The 13,824-nt window shown below is 41.0% G+C and overlaps 1 long non-coding RNA gene across 2 annotated transcripts in view; it reads right to left on the bottom strand.

The window, feature by feature from the left end:
* The window catches only part of LOC129658117 (uncharacterized), a 51,968-nt gene extending 38,352 nt beyond the window's left edge, over nt 1-13,616 (bottom strand). For both annotated transcript variants that reach the window (XR_008717277.1, XR_008717276.1), the window contains exon 1: nt 13,415-13,616. This is a non-coding gene — a long non-coding RNA (uncharacterized LOC129658117). The remainder of the gene's footprint in view (nt 1-13,414) is intronic.
* Between the last annotated feature and the right edge of the window lie 208 nt (nt 13,617-13,824).

Raw genomic sequence — 13,824 nt, 5'->3', positions numbered from 1 at the left:
TTAAACTACCATACCACCCAGCAATCCCACTACTAGGAACATACCCTGAGACAACCATAATTGAAAGAGACACATGCACCCCAGTGTTCATCACAGAACTATTTACAGCAGCTGGGACAGGGAAGCAATCTAGATGTCCATTGGCAAATGAATGAATAAAGTTGTGGTACATGTACACAATGGAATATTACTCAGCCATAAAAAAGGAACATATTTGAGTCACTCTAATGTGGTGAATGAACCGAGAGCCTATCACACAGAGTGAAGTAAGTCAGAAAGAGAAAGACAAATATCATATATTAATTCATGTATATGGAATATAGAAAGCTGGAACTGATGAACCTATCTGCAGTGCAGTGATGAGATGCAGATATAGAAAACAGACTTGTGAACACAGTAGCAGAAGGAGAGGGTGGGATCAACTGAGAGAGCAGCATTGAAACATATGCATTACAATATGTAAAATTAAATAGCTAGGAGAAATTTGCTTCATGATGCAGGGAGCTCAAACCCAGTGTTCTGTGACAATCTAGAGGGGTGGGATGGGATGGGAGGTAGGATGGAGGTTAAAGAGTGAGGGGATATGCATATTCAAAAGCAGAGACATTACTTTGCCAACAAAGGTTCGTCTAGTCTAGGCTATGGTTTTTCCAGTGATCATGTATGGATGTGAGAGTTGGACTGTGAAGAAGGCTGAGCACCAAAGAATTGATGCTTTTGAACTGTGGTGTTGGAGAAGACTCTTGAGAGTCCCTTGGACTGCAAGGAGATCCAACCAGTCCATTCTGAAGGAGATCAGCCCTGGGATTTCTTTGGAAGGAATGATGCTAAAGCTGAAACTCCAGTACTTTGGCCACCTCATGTGAAGAGGTGACTCATTGGAAAAGACTCTGATGCTGGGAGGGATTGGAGGCAGGAGGAGAAGGGGATGACAGAGGATGAGATGGCTGGATGGTATCACTGACTCAATGGACGTGAGTCTGGGTGAACTCTGGGAGTTGGTGATGGACAGGGAGGCCTGGCTTGCTGAGATTCATGGGGTCACAAAGAGTCGGACACGACTGAGCAACTGAACTGAACTGATGGCTGATTCATGCTGATATGTGGCAGAAACCAAAAAAATATTGTAAAGCTGTCATCCTCTAATTAAAAATAAATAAAAAAACTTACTTTTATAGGCTGCTGTTTTGAGAAGAAGTATCTACTGTGTCTTGAACAGATATGATCTTTCACTCAGTAGGTTCTAGAGTTCAACAACTGGTTTATGTTTGGAAACTGGGTAAGGAAGAGTGATTTTCCATTGTAGTAGCTGACACATGCTTTCCTTGTACATTAAAAAAATTTGTAATCTTTTTTTGTTGAATTCAGTTCCGTGCAGTTACTCAGTCGTGCCGTCTCTTTGCGACCCCATGAACTGTAGCACACCAGGCCCCCCCGTCCATCACCAACTCCCGGAGTTCACCCAAATGCATGTCCATTGAGTCGGTGATGCCATCCAACCATCTCATCCTCTGTCGTCCCCATCTCCTCCTGCCCTCAATCCCTCCCAGCATCAGGGTGTTTTCCAATGAGTCAACTCTTTGCATGAGGTGGCCAAAGTACTGGAATTTCAGCTTTAGCATCATTCCTTCCAAAGAACACCCAGGACTGATCTCCTTTAGAATGGACTGGTTGGATCTCCTTGCAATCCAAGGGACTCTTAAGAGTCTTCTCCAACACCACAGTTCAAAACCATCAATTCTTTGGTGCCCAGCTTCCTTCACAGTCCAACTCTCACATCCATACATGATCACTGGAAAAACCATAGCCTTGACTAGACGGACCTTTGTTAGCAAAGTAATATCTCTGCTTTCTAATATGGTGTCTAGGTTGGTCATAACTTTCCTTCCAAGGAGTAAGTGTCTTTTAATTTCATGGCTGCAATTATTACCTCTAATAATTTGTATCCACTTTACCTCTATGAGCCTCAACTATTCTGAAATCTTCCATTCCTATCTGCTAAAGCTATTCTGTCATCTCTCCTTCATTTCTTTGTAGACCATCATTGTTTCTCTGCCTCAAGGACCAATTTCAGAAGTATACTAGGTATCCTTGTAGGAGTAGTAAATCCTAAAACAGTGAAGAGTGCCCTCATACAAATAAACTATCTTCCATCAAACATACATTGTGCTGGACCCTCTGTATCTATCCTGAGGCATGCTCTACTGGTCTCTGATTGTGTCCCTCTTAAACTCCTTCATTCTGACCATGTTAACATTAACTATTGACTGAGAACAATGAAAGGAGGAGCAGATCTTGAGAAGGTTAATTATCCTGTTGGCTAACATTAACCTTGGGTAAAGTCCTTGCATGGTCTTTATGCAATGAGAGACGATTCTCTTTTTTTATTAAAAGGCAATTTTTCAGCATAGGTTTAAGGAAATCTTGGGATTCAAACACACCTGCCCAATATTCCCATCCTGGATTTCAGCGTTCTATTCTTCTCTTATCACGGACCTAAATTTATTACAGAAGACTTGCTGGGTCTGTGAATTCAGCCTTCAACCTAACTCTGAAACCCTTATAATCAAGTCTCAGGTCTGATACTTAGCAAAGTCTATCCTCCAGGTGAAGTTAACAGTCTTTTTAAAACTTTCCATTAAGGCTTATTTGCTCTTCCAGTGTTCCCTTGTTTAATAGTTGCCTAAACTAAGACAAGCATTTTCTCTTTCAGAGCTCTAGGGCACTTGTTAACAGCCAGAATTCTTAAATTTCCCATTGTTCCATAACCCAGTATATATTCTCACACCTATATATATTCCATCACCATCCACCATGGTTGACAGTTCTATTAACCTGACTTACCACCCACTATGGTGTCTTGTTGCCATTTGGCCATTTAGCAATGTAACCCTGGGTCTTGGTTTCTACTGAAAATAATTCTATTCTTGGCTCCAATTATCATAGCTTGTGTTTCCCTTGAAAAAAAATCTTGATAAAAGGCTCTGAGTGAAACAGTCTATTTTCAATGGGGTCACAGGCTGAACCAGTAGGAAATGGGAAAGTGAAGCAGAAAATACAAGGTTCTCAATACAGTGTATACTAATGAACAGTTATGAGGTCAACTGGGGCTCAGTCCTACTGAAGACCTCTGGAAGACTGCATGAAAATGTTTCAGAGTTAGACACTTGTTTTGTGGCAAATATCGAGCTGAATGTAAATAAAACAGGAAATATAATGCCCAATCGTTCAGGGAATATTCTGGGACTTAGAGTTAAATAAGGATAACTGAAATGTGAGTCCATGAATAAAGGATTAAAATACTCACAAACGCTGTTACAGGGATAAGATCTAAGGAGAAAATATATTTAAAAATCACTTAAATATCAAAAAGTATATGACATTAAAAAACACCCACGGATCATATAAAAGTTTCTTTTTTTTGATGAAAAATATCAGTTTCCTACTTTACACTTCCCCATTGCTAATCTTACTGTCCAGGTTCATCTGCTGTTAACAATTTATGTATCTAGCTCTTAAGGTAGTTATTACATAACTCTACAATGTCTTTACAAATATTGCTTTCAGTTCAGTTCAGTCTTTCAGTCATGTCCGACTCTTTGCGACTGCATGGACTGCAGCACGCCAGGCTTCTCTGTCCATTACCAACTCCCAGACTTTACTGAGATTCATGTCCATTGAGCCAGGGATGCCCTCCAACCATCACATTCCTTGTCGTTCCCTTCGCTTTCTGCCTTCAATCATTCCCAGCATCAGGGTCTTTTCAAATGAGTCAGTTCTTCACATCAAAAGGTCAAAGTATTGGAGTTTCAGCTTCAACAACAGTCCTTGCAATGAATATTCAGGACTGATTTGCTTTAGGATGGACTGGTTGGATCTTCTTGTAGTCCAAGAGACTCTCAAAAGTCTTCTCCAATGCCACAGTTCAAAAGCATCAATTATTCGGCACTCAGCTTTCTTTATAGTCCAACTCTTACATCCATACATGACTACTGGAAAAACCATAGCTTCAACTAAGCATACATTTTTTGGCAAAGTAATGTCTTTGTTTTTCAGTATGGTGTCTAGGTTGGTCATAACTTTTCTTCCAAGGAGCAAGTGTCTTTTAATTTCATGGCTGTAGTCACTATCTGCAGTGATTTTGGAGCCCCAGAAAATAAAGTCTGTCACTGTTTCCATTGTTTCCCCATCTATTTCCCATGAAGTGATGGGACCAGATGCCATGATCTTAGTTTTCTGAACGTTGAGTTTTAAGCCAACTTTTTCACTCTCCTCTTTCACTTTCATGAAGAGGCTCTTTAGTTCTTATTTGCTTTCTGCCATAAGGGTGGTGTCAATCTGCATATCTGAAGTTATTGATATTTCTCCCTGCAATCTTGATTCCAGCTTGTGCTTCATCCAGTGCAGCATTTCTTATGATGTACTCTGCATAGAAGTTAAATCAGCAGGGTGACAATATACAGTCTCAAAGTACTCCTTTCCCTATTTAGAACCAGTCTGTTGTTCCATGTCCAATTGTAACTATGGCTTCCTGACCTGCAGAAATAGATGTTTTTCCTGAAATCACTAGCTTTTTTGATGATCCACCGTATGTTGGCAATTTGACTTTTGGTTCGTCTGCCTTTTCTAAATGCAGCTTAAACATATGGAAGTTCATGGTTTACATACTGTCGAAGCCTGGGTTGCAGTTTTTGAGCATTACTTACTAGCACGTGAGATGATTGTGTGGTAGTTTGAGCATTCTTTGCCATTACTTTCTTTGGGATTGGAATGAAAACTGACCTTTTCCAGTTCTGTGGCCATTGCTGAGTTTTCCAAATTTGCTGACACATTGAATGCAGCACTTTAACAGCATTATCTTTTAGGATTTGAAATAGCTCAACTTGAATTCCATCACCTCCACTAGTTTTGTTTGTAACTATGCTTCCGAAGGCCCACTTGACTTCACATTCCAGGATGTCTGGCTCTAGGTGAGGGATCACACCATGGTGGTTATCTGGGTCATGATCTTTTTTGCTATAGTAGTTCTGTGTATTCTTGACACTTCTTCTTAATATTTTCTGCTTCTGTTGCTGCTGCTAAGTTGCTTCAGTTGTGTCTGACTCTGTACAACTCCATAGACAGCAGCCCACCAGGCTCTGCCGTCCCTGGGATTCTCCAGGCAAGAACACTGGAGTGGGTTGCCATTTCCTTCTCCAATGCGTGAAAGTGAAAGTGAAGTTGCTCAGTCGTGTCCGACTCTTAGCGACCCCATGGACTGTAGCCCACCAGGCTCCTCCATCCATGGGATTTTCCAGGCAGGAGTACTGGAGTGGGGTGCCATTCTGCTTCTGTTAGGTCCATACAACTTCTGTTCTTTATTGTGCCCATCTTTGCATGAAATATTGCTTTAGTAAGAGCAATTTGTGTTCCATCCTCCCACGTCTATTCCCCCAATTAATCTTCCTCTCAATTGTTAACAGTAAAATTACTGTTTTCTTCTGTTTAAGTGCCTTTGTGATCATATATATATATATAATATGTATATCATATATATATATATTTGATAATGCATTTTAAATAACATTTCTTGGGATGAGGATATTAGTGTCCCTACCCTTGCCTTGGGCTTTCCAGGTAGTGCTAGTGGTAAAGAACCTACCTGCAAAAGCAGGAGAAATAAGAAACATGGGTTTGTCCCCTGGGTTGAGAAGATCTCCTGGAGAAAAGAATGGCAACCCACTCCAGTATTCTTGCCTGGAGAATCCCATGGACAGAGGAGCCTGGTGGGCTACAGTCTGTAGGGCCACATAGTCAGACAGGACTGAAGCGTTTTACCACACATGCACACAACCTTCCTTTAGAAAAGAGGTTCAATTTTACATTTTCAATGGCACAATTTGACTTCCAGTATTTAAAAATGTGTATATTGACAAACCAGCTTCCCATTCTATGCAACACCAAGTGAATTAATGGGAAACAACAACAACACAATAGTAATAATAACAAACCAAAGATAGAAAATTGATTTCATACCTAGCAAATGTTCTCAGGCAACTGAGAGATATTTCTTTCAATATTTTTGTTGACTTTGCACCTTCTCTTGTTGATTTTTATGTGTTTAATGTGTATCCTGAAATACCTTTTTTTGGAAGGTGGTTTTAACTATGCAGATTTATTCTAACCTTTTAGACATAATTCTTAATTTCAGAAACCGATTTTGCATTACAGTGTCAATAATAAGCATATTTTAGATACACATTCATAGGCCTGAAGCAAAGCTGTCAATACAGGATAAATGAGGACATTGGAAAAATGAGATTATCTCAGGGACTAGGTTCTGCACACAAGATTCAGGTTTCCAGTACTTCATTGAATGAGCACCTATTTCAAGCTATCTCTGCTAAGTGCTGACACTAGATTAGGGAATGATGCATGCATTTCCCTGTTGGCTCAGATGGTAAAGCATCTGCCTGCAATGTGGGAGACCTGGTTTAATCGCTGGGTCAGGAAGATACCTGGAGAAGGAAATGGCAACCCACACCAGTACTCTTTCCTGGAAAATCCCATGGATGGAGGAGTCTGGTAGTCCATGGGGTCACAAAGAGTCAGAAACAACTGAGTGACTTCACTATCTTAAAAGATAAAGTTCTGTAAATATCAAATGGGATAACCAGAGCAAAGAGGTAGAGAGGAAATGTCCCAGTGAACCCAGAGGTGGAGACCTCATACTTTCTGGTAGACCAGGAGGTTTTCTGGAAGCAGAGGTGCTTTTTGTTGAAATATAAAAGAGGAGTGGGGTTTTTAAGGAGAATTGTCATGGCTTATGTTGGAAGAAACAACATTCTGCAAAGAGATTGCTAATTTTGTCCTACTACTGAGATAGAGTATTGTAAGTTCAAAAACATTATGAATAATTTTGTGTATCTAGAGTTATAGCAAGGAGACAGACAAAGAAAATACAGACATATGGGCATGGATAAGCCCTAATGCAGCTTTGTTTACAAAGCAATCAGTGGGCAATATTATTCAGTGATTGAAAACCCCTGATCTACACTGTTGAGGGCAAAGGTTTTCTGTCCAACTTGAGTTAGCTGTAGCTAGCAGGGACCAGACTGGGAATGATTCTGAATGGGAATGTTTTAGGTCCTTCTTTGGCATTAATGAGTGAACATTGATAGCTACAACCTTGTAGGCAGATGCTTTACTGTTTGAGCCCCCAGGGACATGTGTCTGGCTTCCCCGATAGCTCAGTTGGTAAAGAATCCACCTGCAATGCAGGAGACCCCCATTCAATTCCTGGGTTGGAAAGATCTCCTGGAGAAGGCAAAAGCTGCCCACTCCAGTATTCTGGCCTGGAGAATTCCATGGGTTATAGAGTCCATGGGAACACAAAGAGTCAGATGCGACTGAGCGACCTTTTTTCACCCATTCCTTTTCCTAAAGTCATGAATAGATTAAGAGGCTAAAGTAGCGGCAGATAAATCCATTGAAAGTAAAAAGTGAATTCACTCAGTCGTGTCTAACTCTCTGTGATTCTATGGACTGTAGTCTGTCAGGCGCCTCCTTCCATGGGATTTCCCAGGCGAGAATACTGGAGTGGATTTCATTTCCTTCTCTAGGGGATCTTTTGGACCTGGGGATCAAACCCAAATTCACTAAGAACAGTGCCATAGAGGAAGGCTGAGTTTGAAGGTGGAAAATAAAAAATTTGATTTTGAGTATGTTGACCTAAAGATGTACAAATTTCATCCAAATGGGAATTCCTAATATATAGATTGTCAGATAAAGTACAGGACTTCTACATAAATTTGAATTTTAAATGAACACTAAATAATTTTAATATAAATATGCACAAAATGTTTCACGGAACAAGCTAAACTAAAAAAGTTGTTTTTTTTTTTTTTTTTTTCCCATCAAAAATTTCATTTCGCTGGACACAATACAGATTTTCATTTGATAAATGTGGTGAACTCACAAGTATAGTTGACATGGTCCTTCCCTGGTGGCTCATTGACAAAGAACCCATCTGTCTGTGCAGGAGATGCAGGTTCAACCCCTGTGTCAGAAAGATCCCTTGGAGAAGGATGACAACCCACTCTAATATTCTTGCTTGGGAAATACCATAGACAGAGAAGCCTGGTAGGCTACAGTCCATGGGGTTGCCAAAGGGTCAGACACAACTTAACAACTAAGCAACAACAATAGTTGATGTAGTTTGTAACTAGGAGAGAGAGACATGGATACGAAATATAAACTTTGTAATGACTTGTATGTAGCTGATGCTGTAAATTCTGTTACTAACCAGCTTTCTGACCCTAGCCAAGATAACTTCACCTCACATTTGTATAATGTGGAGATTCTATTAGCTGATTTTCTTTAACCTTTTATGTTTTAAGATAATATGTAATTCTGAGTACACTTTCTTGAATATATCTACTTATGATTTTTGTACTATTATCTGCCACAAATAACATTTATTGTGATTTGATGGAGTTAGCTGCCATGTTCAATTTTTAGGGAAGAGCAAATTATCCTTTTCATGCAAGTGTTTCTCTGGCACTGCTTTTTCCACCATTTGATAAAAATAATAGCCAGCCATCCTGATATAGAAATGTTTATTTCTGTAGTATCACTTTCTCTTATTTATTCAATTTTGTCACAGTATGCCATATTTGGTTCATAAATTTTGATTTATACTCAAGTCACACTGAGGGATATTGATTCACTTGAACATGCTTGATGCATTCCATTTCTGAATGCTAGAGTTGCCTACCAAACAGCAAAATTATTTCTCTCTATTTTTATTCTCAAGTGAATATAATATTTGAGAAAACATCACATATGATTCCCATATAGGTTTTAGGTCTTATTCTAAAAGGCTGGTTTACAGAAGCTAATAAATTTTTCCATATGCCAGCATAATGATGTTAGTGTCCCTGTCCTCCACAATTTTATGAATAATCACAAAATAAATTTTATTAGATTTTGACAATTTAATAGTACTGATAACTACAACCAGCTACATTATAAATAATTCAATACTGTTATCACAATCACTACAGGTATTGAAACAGTTAAAAGGTTGTTGTTAAACCATAAAAAGATGCTGAGATTCTTGGCCTCTGGGGGAGACAAATTCAATCTGGGGCCAGAGACAAGGTTTGATTGCTCAGAGCTTTTGTGTAATAAAGTTTTATTAAATATAAAAGAGATAGAAAAAGCTTCTGATAGAGACATCAGAAGGAGCCAGAAAGAGTGCCCCCACCCTTTTCTTTTAGGAGTTATGTATCTAAGGGAAAGGGGCATTGTCCCTAAATTGTTGAGCCAATATATTCTCCTAATACTCATATTGAGGGTCTCTGATCCAGGAGCCCCAAGTAATAGTTGGAGGAGGTTGTGGCACTGATAGGAGCCTGGACAAAAATTTGTAACTTAAATGCTTTCAGATGGTTAGAAACAAACTCCTTTTTACAGTTACAGATGTAAGGCAAAATAGTTATTATACCAAGTTAAAACATAATCAAAATTAAAAGTCACACTATGTCCATAGTTAAGGTACAATATGTTATAGCAGTCCATCTTATGATTGTTAGACAGCATCACAGAGTTGAAGAAAGTCCTTTCCTTGAAAAGGAGAAACCTGCCATGGGAAGTGTTCAATTGATGAGGAGGGGAGTGCTCCGCAGATCCAGCAATTAGACTCATTGCGGAAAGCAATGTAGGAATGAGTGCAGGACAGGAAGGCGCTGTCTTGAGGGTCAACCAACAGACTCAGGACTTTTGGAGTCAACAGAAGCAAGCCCACCTAAATTCTCAGGCCCATCTCGGTTCCTAGCTCAAACAGTGGCTTGTTTGACTCAAAGACTGGGTCAGGAGTTAACCCCTGGGTAACGTCTGTTGAAAAGCTAAAAGGTGAGTCACGTAGTTAATTTTAACTATGTGACTTCAGGATCTATGACAATATCTGTGCATAAAAACAGTTTGTCATAGAGATAGTCCCTTCTTCTTAGGGACAGTTTGAATCCTCATTAAAGCTGCGGGTAAAACTTTAAACCAACTGTCTTGTGTTTCCTAGTTAGCTTACACGGATGTCTTTTATTAATATCATTAGCCTTTTCAACTTTTTCTGAAGATTGGGGTCTCCAGGAATAGTGTGAGTGATATTCTAATCTTAGAGCTTTTAATACCCCCTTGAGTTACAGCATCTTTAAAGATGGAGCCATGGTCACTCTGAACTTTAGAGTTTAAGATCCCACTTAACATTATGAGAATGCAGTACAGTAAGATTTTGCCCATTCATTAACCTCAGGCTTTAGTGAATACTGCTTTTGATGGGAAAATAGGTGAGGGTCTTTGAGCTTGATAATGACAGGAACAGTGTTTTGTGCTTGACCCACAGTTTTCCCATCAGTTCACACTTTATAACTTACATTTTGTTCAGTTAAAAGAGCAGGTTCCCCACATTTATGAAAACAGAGGCCTGGACCTTGTTCAGCATATCCCTCCCCAGAAGAGGTGAGGGAGACTGGCATGATTGGAAACTCGAGAAAATAGCACAGAGTCCCAGTTGCAGCTTTAAGTATGACTGAAATAATAGCATTTGGCTTGTCCAGACAGCCCCACTGCAGTAGTGAATGGGAAGGAAAGCGGTGTCCAAAAAAAAATTGACTGATTGGCCCTCCACAGTTATCAATACCAGGGATTCCTCAGGTGTTATTAGGATAGGTCTTGGTTAGGGACCCCTGGGCACCTTCAGTCCCGAATGTCTTGGGAGTCCGACCCCTGGGGCCTACACCTCAGTGGGCAGTCTTCTGCAATATGATCATTTGCAGACTGGACATGGAGTTGGGGGCACCTTAGATGCCTGAGGGCAATCCTGCTTGAGATGCCCCTCCTTTCCACAGTAATAGCAAGCCTATCCTTTTTTACCTGAGTCCTTCAGGGCATTTTTCTCAGGCTGTTTCAAGGCAGATTTAACAGCCTTCGTTGGGCCTTTGGTCCTTTGTCTGGTTCTTTTTTTCTCCTCATATTCTTTACCATAATACACCATCTGAGCCAGCTCTAACAGTTTTTCAAAGACTGATTTGGTCCAAACTCCTGTTTTTGTAATGTACAGCAAATATCTGGAGCCAACTGAGTGATAAATCTATCTTTAAAGATCATTTCTCCCTCTGAACTTTCAGGATCAACATCAGTAAACTTGTGGACAGCCTCCCGTAGTCTATCTAGGGATTTACCAGGAGTTTCCTTCTCTCCCTGTTCCATGTCAGCCAGCTGAGCATATTTTAAAGTCTTAGCGGCACTCACTTGAGTCTTTCAAGAATACACTTGACAAAGTGTCTCTGTTATAGGGACTGATTGGCTTCCAGTAGGGAGGGGAGCTACTTCATGCTCACTCTTTCCCCTTGTCTCACATTCAAGCCATTCATCTCCAAAAGCAGTAGTTTTCCCCAAAATTCAAGCTCCCGAATCAGGAGTCAGCGTCTGTCCCAAGACATACATTATTTCTTTTCAAGTAAGCTCATAAAGTAAAGGTAGCCCCATAAAGGCTTCTATGTATTTTTTGGATCCTCTTGATAGTCTCAACCGCAATTGGTACTGTTTGAATTTCTACCAAGACCGAGGCAACCCCTCCTGGAAGGGTGCCCTGACTCTCAACCTGTTCAGTTGGGAACCCCAGATACAGGGGCAAAGTAAGAGGACAGGAGGGAGCTGAAGGTTTCACAGCCAAATCTGTACCCTTAGGACACAAGTCTGGCATGTCTCACAGAGAGATAAAGAGCACCACTTATGTCACTTCTACCCATTTCCCTTGTTTTCTACAGAACTGGTCTAGTTGTAAAACAGTAATAATTGAGGCCTTTCAACTGGCCAGCATTCCCTGCCTTCCAAAGGATACTGTGGCCATTCAGTATCACAGAGTGATATCTTTTTAAATTCTGGGGATCAAACTTGTCCCAGTTTTTAAAAATACATTTTAAAGAAGTGGTTCTGGAACTGTTAGCTCCCATCTATGAGAGAGAGAGATAAGGAGAAGGAAATGGCAACCCACTCCAGTATTCTTTCCTGGAGAGTCCCAGGGACAGAGGAGCCTGGTGGGCTGCTGTCTATGGGATTGCATGGAATCAGACATGACTGGGGCAACTGAGCAGCAGCAGCATAAGAGAGAAAAAAGCAGCATCTACAGCTGTGTCTTCTTTCCACTGGAGGCATCCCTCCTTGCTTTAGATGGGGGTGTAGGCAGACTTTCCACCAAAGCTTTCTTTCCCTGGTCGGACTTAGTCTGTCCCTTACTGACGCAGGCTCTATACTCATCCTTCCCAGTTCTATCATGGAGGCACCAGGGGTAGACCTGATGGCATCACAGATTGATTTTCAGTTTCTTAACACCAAGACATTTGTTTGATTTGCCCTTTTCCTCTGATGCCACCTGGGGTGGAGCAGAGTAGCTTGCCCAGAATGTTTCCCAAGCTAGGACCACTAGGGGAAGCAGCCATCTTACATGTGCCCATGCACACTCCTGTGTACAGTCCTGACCACAGTAGAAGTGTTGAGTCATTGCCACATCAGTATATGTGATACTGAAAGTGTCAGCCAGTGAGAAAAGAGTGATTTATGTCCTCAAGCTATCAGGACCAAGCCTTCCAGCTTATTTCCACAGATTCCACAAAAGAATATGTAAGGAGTTGAGACAAAACCCACCAGAGAGCTCCTCTGGTCCACTAAGAGCTAACACTACCAAAGGAAGAAGCCCACTGCACTTCCAATCTGACCAGATCCTGGAACTCCTGATCTGTGTCTCCAAAAATCTCATGGTCACCAGCAGTACTTTTATCCACATAGATAGGTGGCATAGCCATGACAAAGACTCACTTTCAGGTCGCTGGCCCCTGAGGCAGGCAGCCAAGAGAGTGACCTCTAGCCTGAGAGACATTCCTGGAGCTAGAGCTCCGCCTCACTCCCAAACACGCTCTTGTAAATTTCGGCTCCTAACAAGGATAGGTGCTTCCATACTTGGTGTCTAAGTAAAAGTACATAGTAACAGCATGGATCACAATTCCCTTGGAAGTCTATAATTCGATAGATTAGGTTAGTAGTTCTAATTCCCCATGCAATTATGAAGTGGTCAGAGACTGGGAAAAAGATGACCGAGAAAGAAAAGTTCAGTCCACACGCTTTGCCAATCTTTGGCCACTCCCCTTGCAGGGATGTTGGGTATCTCTTGGTACTGGCAAGTCGGTATAAATCCCTGACAAGACTCCCCTTTTTGGGGCTGCCTTTAGTCGATGTGAAGCACTGCAATCAGGGCTCATTGCTTACTTTGCTCACAGCGTGTCATTCATTCACAGAAGCATACCGGAGAGTTAGCAAAGTAAAGCAGAAAATGTGTATACTGAGAAAGCAGAGAGTCTAGAGCTGTGAGTGTTCTTACCTTGTCCTGAAGATTCCAGACGAACCTCCGAGATGATACCTTATAGTTAACGGCATCAGATTCGTGACCTCCAAAGAAGAAGATTTAGCTTCAAGATCAGGGACCAGGCTTGATCACTCAGGAGCTTTTGTATAGCAGAGTTTTCTTAAAGTGAAAAGGGACACAGAAATCTTCTGAAATACACATCAGAAGGGGGACTGAGAATGCCCCTTGTTAGTCTTCAGCTGGATGTTTTCTGTCTATTAGAAAACTATTAATCAGATAAGAAAGACGCCTCAAGGCTGACCGAGTTTCACCAGGCCCCTCTCCCACAATATGCATTTTTGAGATAGGGTGGAATGAGGTGTGTCATCCACCAGCCACAAAACAATTGATATGAATACTGGTTTGTTGAGCTATTATCAGCCCAA

The sequence above is a fragment of the Bubalus kerabau genome, chromosome 7 (assembly GCF_029407905.1).
Source record: "Bubalus kerabau isolate K-KA32 ecotype Philippines breed swamp buffalo chromosome 7, PCC_UOA_SB_1v2, whole genome shotgun sequence".
Lineage (NCBI taxonomy): Eukaryota > Metazoa > Chordata > Mammalia > Artiodactyla > Bovidae > Bubalus > Bubalus kerabau.
Note: the sequence above shows the minus strand (reverse complement) of the source record. Positions and strands in the feature narration are given on the sequence as shown.